General features: G+C 42.3%; 1 protein-coding gene across 1 annotated transcript in view; it reads left to right on the forward strand.

Annotated features, from left to right (window-relative positions):
* Window positions 1-12,853, forward strand: part of LOC133618568 (contactin-associated protein-like 4) — a 274,944-nt gene that overhangs the window by 35,450 nt on the left and 226,641 nt on the right. The gene's annotated exons all lie outside the window — the stretch shown is intronic.

Here is a 12,853-nt window from a genome sequence, read left to right on the forward strand (position 1 = left end):
CTAGTTAATAGTGTGAGAGTCCAGTCCATAGCGGATCTAGTTAATAGTGTGAGAGTCCAGTCCATAGCTGATCTAGTTAATAGTGTGAGAGACCAGTCCATAGTGGATCTAGTTAATAGTGTGAGAGTCCAGTCCATAGCGGATCTAGTTAATAGTGTGAGAGTCCAGTCCATAGCTGATCTAGTTAATAGTGTGAGAGACCAGTCCATAGTGGATCTAGTTAATAGTGTGAGAGTCCAGTCCATAGTGGATCTAGTTAATAGTGTGAGAGTCCAGTCCATAGCGGATCTAGTTAATAGTGTGAGAGTCCAGTCCATAGCGGATCTAGTTAATAGTGTGAGTCCAGTCCATAGTGGATCTAGTTAATAGTGTGAGAGTCCAGTCCATAGTGGATCTAGTTAATAGTATGAGAGTCCAGTCCATAGTGGATCTAGTTAATAGTGTGAGAGTCCAGTCCATAGTGGATCTAGTTAATAGTGTGAGAGTCCAGTCCATAGTGGATCTAGTTAATAGTGTGAGAGTCCAGTCCGTAACGGATCGAGTTAATAGTGTGAGAGTCCAGTCCGTAACGGATCGAGTTAATAGTGTGAGAGTCCAGTCCATAGTGGATCTAGTTAATAGTGTGAGAGTCCAGTCCGTAACAGATATAGTTAATAGTGTGAGAGTCCAGTCCAGGTGGATCTAGTTAATAGTGTGAGAGTCCAGTCCAGGGGGGGCAGAGCAGAAAAGAGACGGCAGATCAACTGGTCTAAAAGGGGTGGTCTACTTAAATCTATTATAAATAAATAAATAATAAATCTACTCAGTGGCCTCGTGGTTAGAGTGTCCGCCCTGAGATCGGTAGGTCGTGAGTCATACCAAAGACTATAAAAATGGGACCCATTACCTCCCTGCTTGGCACTCAGCATCAAGGGTTGGAATTGGGGGTTAAATCACCAAAAATGATTCCCGGGCGCGGCCACCGCTGCTGCTCACTGCTCCCCTCACCTCCCAGGGTGTGATCAAGGGTCAAATGCAGAGACTAATTTCGCCACACCTAGTGTGTGTGTGACAATCATTGGTACTTTAACTTTACTTTATTGTATGTATATAAATGAGTTTTAAGATGGGACTTCAGTGCTTAAATGCTTCTTCATCCACACGCGGGTGAGAAGGTCAAAGAGCCATGCAGGCAGTCATGGTGAAGATATGATTGAAGAAGAAGAAGAAGAAGAAGAAAAGTTGAGCGGATGAAGACAAAAAAGATGAGAAAGAGTTGCAGCATTGTTCTCCTCCTATTCCTCCTCCTGTGTCATCAGCATCTTGGTGAGGCTCCATCTGTTTCATCTCTTGAGAACATTCTTTGTCATTCTCTCTGAGGAAACAACACACAGCTTTTCTTCTTCTGATGGAAGAAGGAGGAGGAGGAGAAGGTGGGGGGTGAGGGGAGCATGTGCTGGTTTTTTGGCCGCTTGGGGGCAGCAGAGACAAAACTTTTTTCTTTATCTCAGCTGCCTTGAGGTGACAAATGCAAGCAAAGTGAGGAACTCTGCGGTGATTTATTTCCCTTTTTTTTCTTCTTAGCTGCAGGCTGCTAAACGCTCCAGTGTGGTGCTTATAGGAAGCGTATAGTATTACAACTTCTAGGTGACTACATGACTCTAGTCTTACATTAAACATGAAGAAAACGGCATCAATGTATTTTGTAAACAAATATAAAATGTCCATCCATCCATCCATCCATTTTCTACTGCTTGTCCCTTTCGGGGTCGCGGTCATCCTTTCCAAATATAAACTGTTAATAAGGAAATAATACAAAATGTTAGTGAATATTGTTACCTGGGTGTCATTCCAGACATAGGCGCCGGTCCCGTGGGTGTTTTGGGGCCCGAGCACCAACGGAAATGCCGAGCACCCACGTGGGATTGATGGCACCTTTCAATCCATACTTGCCAACCCTTCCGGATTTTCCGGGAGACTCCCGAAATTCAGCGCTTCTCCCGAAAACTTCCTGGGACAAATTTTCTCCCGAAAATCTCCCGAAATTCAGGTGGACCTGAGTGACGTGTCGACAGCCTGTTTTCACGTCCGCTTTCCCACAATATAAACAGCGTGCCTGCCCAATCAGGTTATAACTGTAGAATGATCGAGGGTGAGTTCTTAGTTTCTAATGTGGGTTTATTGTTAGGCAGTTTCATTAACGTCCTCCCAGCGCGGCAACAACACACAACAACAGCAGTCACGTTTTTGTCTACCGTAAAGCAGTTCGTCTGCCGTAAACAGCAATGTTGTGACACTCTTAAACAGGACAATACTGCCATCTACTGTACATGCATATGTGACAATAACATCTACGGCTTTTAGAGAGTGCAGTGCACAACTGCGCACACAACAAGGAGACTAAGCAGAATGCATCATCAGAGAGGGTGATCAGCATGGTTGGAAAAATAGTGACAGAGAATAGAACAAGGATGGACAATTCAACCCTTAACTCAACAATGAGTAGATGAGTGTTATGCGTGTGTATATGTGTAAATAAATGAACACTGAAATTCAAGTATTTCTCTTATATATATATATATATATATATATATATATATATATATATATATATATATATATATATAGATATATATATATATATTTATATATATATAAATATATATATATATATATACATATATATATATATATAATAAATATATATATATAGCTAGAATTCACTGAAAGTCAAGTATTTCTTATATATATATATATATATATATATATATATATATATATATATATGAAATACTTGACTTGGTGAATTCTAGCTGTAAATATACTCCTCCCCATCTTAACCACGCCCCCAACCACGCCCCGACCACGCCCCCCCCCCCCCCCCCCCCCCACACCTCCCGAAATCGGAGGTCTCAAGGTTGGCAAGTATGTTTCAATCTTTAAAATATTTTTGGACAAATCAATATTGTTGTTGTTTATTTTGTGGCGAGTTTGGTCGGTTTTAATTAATAAAGGAGTCATTAAACATATAGTCTATAATTAACAAAGCCTAACCAAGATGTCATTGTGCCTGATAACGAACTAATAACTCATTCATCGTGACTTTGAACACACCTAAAGCGAGTGAATGAAGGGCATTTGGGCTGCAACAACTAATCGATTAAATCGATTAAAATCGATTATAAAAATAGTTGGCGATTAATTTAGTCATCGATTCGTTGGATCTATGCTCTGCGCATGTGCAGAGAATACTTTATTTATTTACAAACGATGACAGATGTGACGTAAATGAGGTGTGGCCGTTGTGTCAATGAGAGGACATTTTATGACTTGTCTTAATTTCATTACATGCTATAGTGTAATTTTATTGTTTTAACTTTATTGCATGTTTTTTGTATCTCTTTAATTTAGGTAGCATGGGACTGCATATGGAAATGAGCCATTGTGCTATAATCTGGTGCAGAACATATCTGTCTTTGAGCTTAATGTTTCTGTGCTTTGTGCCTTCAAATAAAGACTAAACTAAACCATCGGGACAGGAAGTGAGGAAAAACATGGATTTTTTTTACAGCTTCCACTCCTGTGAGAAAACTAATTATTGTCCATCGGTGCACACAAAAAAAATGCTGGGTTATTTTGATAACCCAATTTATGAGTCAAGAGTGTTGGGTTAAATTTTGGATTTATTTTTATGAAGAGCAATCAATTTTTTGGGTTATAAGGGTATAATTTTAACAAAATTTCTGGGTTTTCAAAATGATGAACCATTTTTTAAAGTTTTTTTTCAATGAGTAACACATTTTTGGGTAAAAGTTTTTTTTATTTTTATTAAAAAGGTACTTTTTTTCTTGAAGGGAATTGTATTATGGATTAATCTCATTAACATGATTTAAAATCACACATTTTATGTACATGAAAATATTTTAGCATGCTGTATAGAACTACTATTGTCATGATCCGCTGCCCGGATCATGTTCGTTTAGTTTTTGACTCCCTCAGTTCCTGTTTTGAGCACCCCTGGGTTTGTGTTTTAGTTGCCATGACTGCAGATTGTTTCCACCTGCCTCTGATTATTAGTGTTCGGGATGCTCACCTGCTCCTGGGCACTAATCAGAGAGCTACTTATTCCCTGATTTTCGCCACACTCAGGGGAAACACAGAGAGAGCGAATAGGTGTAGGCTTACAGTACCAAGACAGGTAGCTACGTTCTGGCCCTGGAACGCAGGACGCGCTGACTTATGAAGGGAGTGGAGTCCTCAACAGCGTCAGGTGTGTTGATTGCAGATAGCCTGCGGCCGCGCCTCCAGGAGAGGAACGCCCATGGGCGTGTCCGGAATCACGCTCAGATGAATAAGAGGCGGCAGGGGCCTGAGCCGTAACAGTTGGACCCGTGATCTTGTCCTTTTGGTCATAACCCAAAGCTCATGACCATAGGTGAGGATGGGAACGTAGATCGACCGGTAAATTGAGAGCTTTGCCTTCCGGCTCAGCTCCTTCTTCACCACAACGGATCGATACAGCGTCCGCATTACCGATCCGCCTGTCGATCTCACGATCCACTCTTCCCTCACTCGTGAACAAGACTCAGAGGTACTTGAACTCCTCCACTGGAGGCAAGATCTCTTCCCCAACCCGGAGATGGGACTCCACTCTTTTCCGGGCGAGAACCATGGATTCGGACTTGGAGGTGCTGATTCTCATCCACACTCGGCTGCGAACCGATCCAGTGAGAGCTGAAGATCCTGGCCAGATGAAGCCATCATGACCACATCATCTGCAAAAAGCAGAGAGCTAATCCTGCAGCCACCAAACTGCCACAAAGAAAATGGATGTATGGATGTTAAAAGTGCAATTTTGATTATGTGCTATCATTAGAAAAAAGAATGATGGTTACGGCAAGCAGATAATTTGTTATTTCAATTAGTAAAATACGCATTGATGCTGTTTTTATCCGATTACTCAATTTATCGAACAAACTAATCAGCATATTTTAAATGCTCATCATGAGGCATTTGGAACAACTCTAATCTAACTTAATGTATTAAAGAAGTGCTTCGTCCTGTGCCTTTTGTCCACATTTCCACACATCAGAGGTGTCTCAAGCGCATCCAGAGACTATTTAGAGCATTAGTCCCCAACCACCGGGTCGCGGCCCGGTACCGGGCCGCACAAGAAAAAAATAAAAAAATAAAAAAATTGTATTTTTAATTTTTTTATTAAATCAACATAAAAAACACAAGATACACTTACAATTAGTGCACCAACCAAAAAAATCCCCCCTCCCCCATTTACCTTCATTCACACTCATTCGCACAAAAGGGTTGTAATATTTCTGGTTCCTACATTATATATCAACCTACTCAGTGGCCTAGTGGTTAGAGTGTCCGCCCTGAGATCGGTAGGTTGTGAGTTCAAACCCCGGCCGAGTCATACCAAAGACTATAAAAATGGGACCCATTACCTCCCTGCTTGGCACTCAGCATCAAGGGTTGGAATTGGGGGTTAAATCACCAAAATTTTTCCCGGGCGCGGCCACCGCTGCTGCCCACTGCTCCCCTTACCTCCCAGGGGGTGATCAAGGGTGATGGGTCAAATGCAGAGAATAATCTCGCCACACCTAGTGTGTGTGTGACAATCATTGGTACTTTAACTTTAACTTTTAACTTTAATATAGATCAATACAGTCTGCAAGGGATACAGTCCGTAAGCACACATGATTGTATTTCTTTATGACAAAAAAAAAATAAAAAATAAAAAAAAATAATAAAAATAAATAAATACATTTAAAAATAAAATAAATAAAACATCCCCCCCACCTGCCCACCCCTGGTCCGTGGGACAAATTTTCAAGCGGTGACCAGTCCGCAGCTACAAAAAAGTTGGGGACCACTGATTTAGAGCACACAGCTTGTCGTTTATTGGCCCTCTGCATATTGTATGAATAAATTCATTATTAATATTATTAGACATCAGACCAATTTGTCAGCTATAAAGCTAAGCTATATATCGACCCATATTGGATTTATACAAAATGTATCAAAATGTCCCCGCATCCTTTATTATTTCTGTCTGCGGCCCTCACTAGATAACATTTAGGCACCCCGTCCTACATGGTGCTATAATTCTATGTTATATGAGAGTAGAGTAGAGTATATCCACAGTGATCCATGCATCAAAGATATGGGTTACACATCCAAGCTGTTGTGTTTTAGAGCTGGTGTGGCGGAGGCGGCCGTACACTCATCATGCACGGCTCATAAAGCGCAGCGGAGTGAGAAGATAAGCCAGTGGACCGCTCCAAGTTGCAGTCCTACACAGACGTGGCCGTAATGAAAGCAGATTTTTTAAGTTCTTGTTTTAACAGCTCAGGTGCTAATTAGGAGCGAGGCTGGGTTTTACAAAATGTAGGCAGAAATTCTATGTGTTTAAAGTGTAAGGTTAATCTTGAATGCACAGTACAGGTGGCATTAGGTCTTCTGTGATGGGAGGAACACAGAAGAAAAAGGTACAGGTATAGGCAAAAGGTACAAACTAGGCGTGGATCTGTACAGCAAAGTTTTGGTTCAGGAACACTTCAGAAAACCACTGTCAGTAACTACAGTTGGTCGCTACATCTGTAAGTGCAAGTTAAAACTACTATGCAAAGCAAAAGCCATTTGTCAACAACACCCAGAAACGCCGCCGGCTTTGCTGGGCCCGAGCTCATCTAAGATGGACTGATGCAAAGTGGAAAAGTGTTCTGTGGTCTGACAAGTCCACATTTCAAATTGTTTTTGGAAACTGTGGACGTCGACAAAGAGGGAAAGAACCATCCCGACTGTTCGAGGAGCAAAGTTCAAAAGCCAGCATCTGTGATGGTATGGGGGTGAATTAGCAGAGGTGGGACCAAGTCATTGTTTTGTAAGTCACAAGTAAGTCTCAAGTCTTTGCCCTCAAGTCCGAGTCAAGTCCCGAGTCAAGACAGGCAAGCCCTGAGTCAAGTCCAAAGTCAAGACTGGAAAGTCTCAAGTCAAGTCCTAAGTCCTGCATTTTGAGTTTCGAGTCCTTTCAAGTCCTTTTAACCACAGACTAATATATTAACACAGATTGTGTATGCTTTTCAAACGCTGTATTTATTTATTAAAACAAGTGCATTTTAAATTGCAGGAAAGAAAATTGTGCTGACATTGCACTTTATAATAGCACTATTGACCAGTCATTTTAAACATTAACTCATTCCTTTACAGAACAAACACATTGAAAAATAAAGTGCAAATGTACTTATTTGTACAAAAGTGTTAACATTGAAAAAACATGACATATACGTGAACATAACAAAAAAGTTGTACTTTTTATATGTCAGGGCCCTATGCTGCATTGCATTTGCAAAAGACCAAATTAGCCAAGAGTCTGTCAGTCATTTGTGCACGATGGGGGCATAGTATGATGCCACCATGGCTGAAAACTCGCTCCACTGGAGCACTGGAGGCAGGCACTGCCAAGACTCTCATGGCCACTCGGAACAGTGACGGAAGAGTCTTCATGTTCAATGCCCAGAACAAAAGGGGGGAGAGAGTTTTTTTTGGGTTGGTGCACTACTTGTAAGTGTATCTTGTGTTTTTTATCCATCCATCCATTTTCTACCGCTTATTCCCTTTGGGGTCGCGGGGGGCGCTGGAGCCTATCTCAGCTACAATCGGGCGGAAGGCGGGGTACACCCTGGACAAGTCGCTGATTTAATCAAAAAAAGAAAAAAAAAAATATATATATATTTCTTGTGCGGCCCGATACCAATCGATCCACGGACCAGTACCGGGCCGCGGCCCGGTGGTTGGGGACCACTGAGGTAAACAACCAACAGTATGTCAGAAAGCTAGCTAAAACGGTACACATATTCATAATATAGTATACATTTTAACTGACCTTTATTTTACTATTTTTGTCTTTTTTAGGTGGCTAAAATACGCGGTGCTGCTGACCGCCGTCTAACGTTACGTGTGATATATTGACTAACGTAACCCTGCTTTAAAAAAAATCACTGAACAAAAAGTATGAATAAGGTAGTGAACTGCAACAGATTCCCGTGTTTGCAATAACGTTATAACGTTAGCAGTGAGTTTACAGCCTCACTGATTTAACTACACAGCAAATAAAAGTCACGTTACTTAGCCAATAAATGTTATCTTACATTCAAAACTTACCGTTCTTTGTGCAACTTCAAATGCCGGACGAAGTTGGAAGTTGTTGCCTCTCCATCAGTAATTTTCGAACCGCATGTGTTGCATACTGCAAACTGTTTTGTGTTGACCACCTCGTAATTTTTATACCCAAACGAAATTATTTTAGGTATCATTTTTTGTTCACTGGCGTGTGGTTTGGACATGTCTTCGTCGTTGGTTGTCCTGCAATTTGATTGGATGAATGCTGTGTGATGAAAACAAAGTAGATCTAATTTGATTGGCTGTTGTACTGACAGCACACCAGCTGACACACGCAACGCTGATAGACAAGTACACAATGAAAAATACGGAGCGCTCCCGAATAACTTTTTCATCTTTGGGTTTTGGGGAAAGTAGCAAGTCATGTCAAGTCATGTCAATTCAAAAGGCTCAAGTCCAAGTGAAGTCACAAGTCATTGATGTTAAAGTCTAAGTCGAGTTGCAAGTCTTTTTACATTTTGTCAAGTCGAGTCTAAAGTCATCAAATTCATGACTCGAGTCTGACTCGAGTCCAAGTCATGTGACTCGAGTCCACACCTCTGTGAATTAGTGCCCAAGACATGGGTAACTTACACATCTGTGAAGGCACCATTAATGCTGAAAGGTACATACAGGTTTTGGAGCAACATATGTTGCCATCCAAGCATCGTTATCATGGACGCCCCTGCTTATTTCAGCAAGACAATGCCAAGCCACGTGTTAAAACAGTGTGGCTTCATAGTAAACTAGTGCGGGTACTAGACTGGCCTGCCTGTAGTCCAGACCTGTCTCCCATTGAAAATGTGTGGTGCATTATGAAGCCTAAAATACCACAACGGAGACCCCCGGACTGTTGAACAACTTAAGCTGTACATCAAGCAAGAATGGGAAAGAATTCCACCTGAAAAGCTTCAAAAATTGGTCTCCTCAGTTCCCAAACGTTTACTGAGTGTTGTTGAAAGGAAAGGCCATGTAACACACTGGTAAAAATGCCAGTTAATTATTATTTGCAAAAAAAAATTTAGTTTCTCAGTTCGAACATTAAATATCTTGTCTTTGCAGTCTACTCAAATTCAATTTTCCACCATTCTTCCAAAAGCGCATTGGTGAGGTCACACACTGATGTTGGTCGAGAAGGACTGGCTCTCAGTCTCCATTCTAATTCTTACCAAAGGTGGTCTATCAGGTTCAGGTCAGGACTCTGTGCAGGCCAGTCAAGTCCATCCACACCAGACTCTGTCATCCACGTCTTTAGGGACCTTGCTTTGTGCACTGGTGGGCAGTCATGCTGGAAGAGGAAGGGGCCCGCTCCAAACTGTTCCCACAAGGTTGGGAGCATGGAATTGTCCAAAATGTTTTGGTATCCTGGAGCATTCAAAGTTCCTTTCACTGGAACTAAGGGGCCAAGCCCAACTCCCGAAAAACAACCCGTACCATAATTCCTCCTCCATCAAATTTCACACTCGGCTCAATGCAGTCCGAAATGTACCGTTCTCCTGGCAACCTCCAAACCCAGAATGGTCCATCAGATTGCCAGTCTCCATGCCTAAGTGCTTGATTTTGTACACCTGTGGCAGGGCCAAGTGATTAGGACACCTGATTCTGATCATTTGGATGGATGGCCAAATACTTTTGGCAATATAGTGTTGTGAAGTTTCCCTCTTGTGGGTCCTCCTGACCATAATAGATCTTCTCGTGAGCCCGGTAGTCTGGTGTAACAATGTCTTTTATTTGAGTGCACACGCGCCAACACAGCACACTGGTCTTGCAACTTTCCAGTCCTTCTGCTGCTCTCCTTCTTGCGGCGTGGTCTCGGGCACTTACGGGTAGTGTCTGTCTGCAACTCCAACTCCAACTCCAACTCCAACTCCAACCACGTGTCTCGGCCCGGCTGCTGCTAATAAAGGCGACAGGTGATTAGATAACCAGCCCCAGCTGGGCAATCTACTCACCTGCCGCTGGCTTCGAGGCAGGTCCTGCAGACCACGCCCCCCTCCACAAGTGTATATTGTAATACAACATAAAAATGTCTATCATGCAATAAAATTCTCTATTGTTTGTATCGTAATTTTTCACGTCTGGCCCGTGTCTTAAGTAACTGCAGTAGCTGCTGCTTTGTGCTTATATATTTTTTTAATAAGAAAAAAGACTATATAGTCCATCCATCCATCTTCTTCCGCTTATCCGAGGTCGGGTTGCGGGGGCAGCAGCTTAAGCAGGGAAGCCCAGACTTCCCTCTCCCCAGCCACTTCGTCCAGCTCTTCCTGTGGGACCCCGAGGCGTTCCCAGGCCAGCCGGGAGACATAGTCTTCCCAACGTGTCCTGGGTCTTCCCCGCGGCCTCCTACCGGTGGGACGTGCCCTAAACACCTCCCTAGGGAGGCGTTCGGGTGGCATCCTGACCAGATGCCCGAACCACCTCATCTGGCTCCTCTCGATGTGGAGGAGCAGCGGCTTTACTTTGAGCTCCTCCCGGATGGCAGAGCTTCTCACCCTATCTCTAAGGGAGAGCCCCGCCACCCGGCGGAGGAAACTCATTTCGGCCGCTTGTACCCGTGATCTTGTCCTTTCGGTCATAACCCAAAGCTCATGACCATAGGTGAGGATGGGAACGTAGATCGACCGGTAAATTGAGAGCTTTGCCTTCCGGCTCAGCTCCTTCTTCACCACAACGGATCGATACAGCGTCCGCATTACTGAAGACGCCGCACCGATCCGCCTGTCGATCTCACGATCCACTCTTCCCCCACTCGTGATATTATATATAGTGATATTGTTATACGGACTTAAAGCATATTGAGATACATATTTCTATCTGTATCGCACAGCACTCCTTTATAGCATCCAAAACCTTTGCTATTTTAACATGACACTTCAATGGGTACTTAAATATCTATGTACTCAATGGTAACCTCGAACATCTTAGATGTTTGTTACAGCTGACAAAGTAAATTGGCATAATATCTAATCTTATTACTGAACCGATTCACTTGATTTAACAACATGCTGAGAGCCAGTAAAAAAAAAAAAATCAGCTGCGGGGGCGAAAAGGGCCCCCGGGCACCGTTTTGGAAACCCTTGATGCACAGTTGACTATATTGGAGAAAAGAGGACATCTTGAACCTTCAATCCGACAATTCCTTCTTCGGGAATTCAAACAACATCTGAGACTTTTTTAATCGCTAACTTGATTACTAGCTTTCAAAATCAATAGTGATCTTGCACAGTACAATCAGCCATGAGAGAACGATATAAATACATTCTCACAGCAGAGTGCTTCTGATGTGTCATTTATTCATGTGCTGCAGAATGAAAAGCTTTATCCACGAAGACGTTGATCACACACACACACGCACAAACACACACACACACAAAGCTAAGTGCTTGCTGTCATCGTCACCTATGATCTCACTTTCTGTTTGCATTTCATCTCCACACCAGCCGCCCCGCTGACAGATAAGTCCAACACGACCATAATTGCTTTAATCTTGGGCTAATGACGGATAATAGCGTCGCAAGTCGAGCCCATTTGGCATGCCGACGCCCGCGGGTTTTCTTTACGGGTTTCCCCCTGCTTGTTTCCATTTGGGATTTAATGGCGGAGCCTCGCGTTCCTTTACGCCTGAGGTGAGCGGCGGAGGCCTCCCGCAGTGGCGGTTAAAAGCTGTTTGCGCCATGGCGATACGTGACATTCAAAGTAAAGAAGCGCACTTAAGACGCCGCGTCTCTATTATATTCCGTTGCTCCCACCCGAGGAAGAAGAAAATATGTCGCACTTGCCCACTCTCCACCGTGACTATAAATAGTATCATTTGTCTATAAAATTGTTTTAAGTACACGTCTACATAACTTTGCATCGCTATTAACATTAAAGAAAACAACACACCTGTATTTCCGCGTCTCCCATCGTTGTCACAGGTAAAGCCATGCGCTACATAGACTTCATCATATTCTAGTACGGCATATAAAGTATGTTCCCCAGGTCCCACGCCGGGCATCGCATGTCAGGTTCAAACACTAATGACATCTATTAAACAGACAAGAAGCAAGGAATCATGCAGAGACAGAGGTCAATTTCGCTCATGCAGAGAACGTATGGAGCTGCACACTTAGTCACAGTCTCGCCCTACGCTCTAAAGCAGTGGTTCTCAAATAGGGGTATGCGTACCCCTGGGGGTACTTGAAGGTATGCCAAGGGGTACGTGAATTTTTTTTAAATATTCTAAAAATAGCAACAATTCAAAAATCCTTCATAAATGTATTTATTGAATAATACTTCAAGAAAATATGAATGTAGGCTATTCCATTCATTACAATGCAACAATGCAACAATGCAACAATGCAATTTTCAGTGTTGACAGCTAGATTTTCTGTGGACATGTTCCATAAATATTGATGTTAAAGATTTCTTTTTTTGTGAAGAAATGTTTAGAATTAAGTTCATGAATCCAGATGGATCTCTATTACAATCCCCAAAGAGGGCACTTGAAGTTGATGATTACTTCTATGTGTAGAAATATTTATTTATAATTGAATCACTTGTTTATTTTTCAACAAGTTTTTAAATATTTTTATAAAATTTTTTCCAAATAGTTCAAGAAAGACCACTACAAATGAGCAATATTTTGCACTGTTATACAATTTGATAAATCCGAAACTGATGACGTAGTGCTGTATTTTACTTCTTTATCTCTTTT

The sequence above is a fragment of the Nerophis lumbriciformis genome, linkage group LG19, assembly GCF_033978685.3.
Source record: "Nerophis lumbriciformis linkage group LG19, RoL_Nlum_v2.1, whole genome shotgun sequence".
Taxonomy (NCBI): domain Eukaryota; kingdom Metazoa; phylum Chordata; class Actinopteri; order Syngnathiformes; family Syngnathidae; genus Nerophis; species Nerophis lumbriciformis.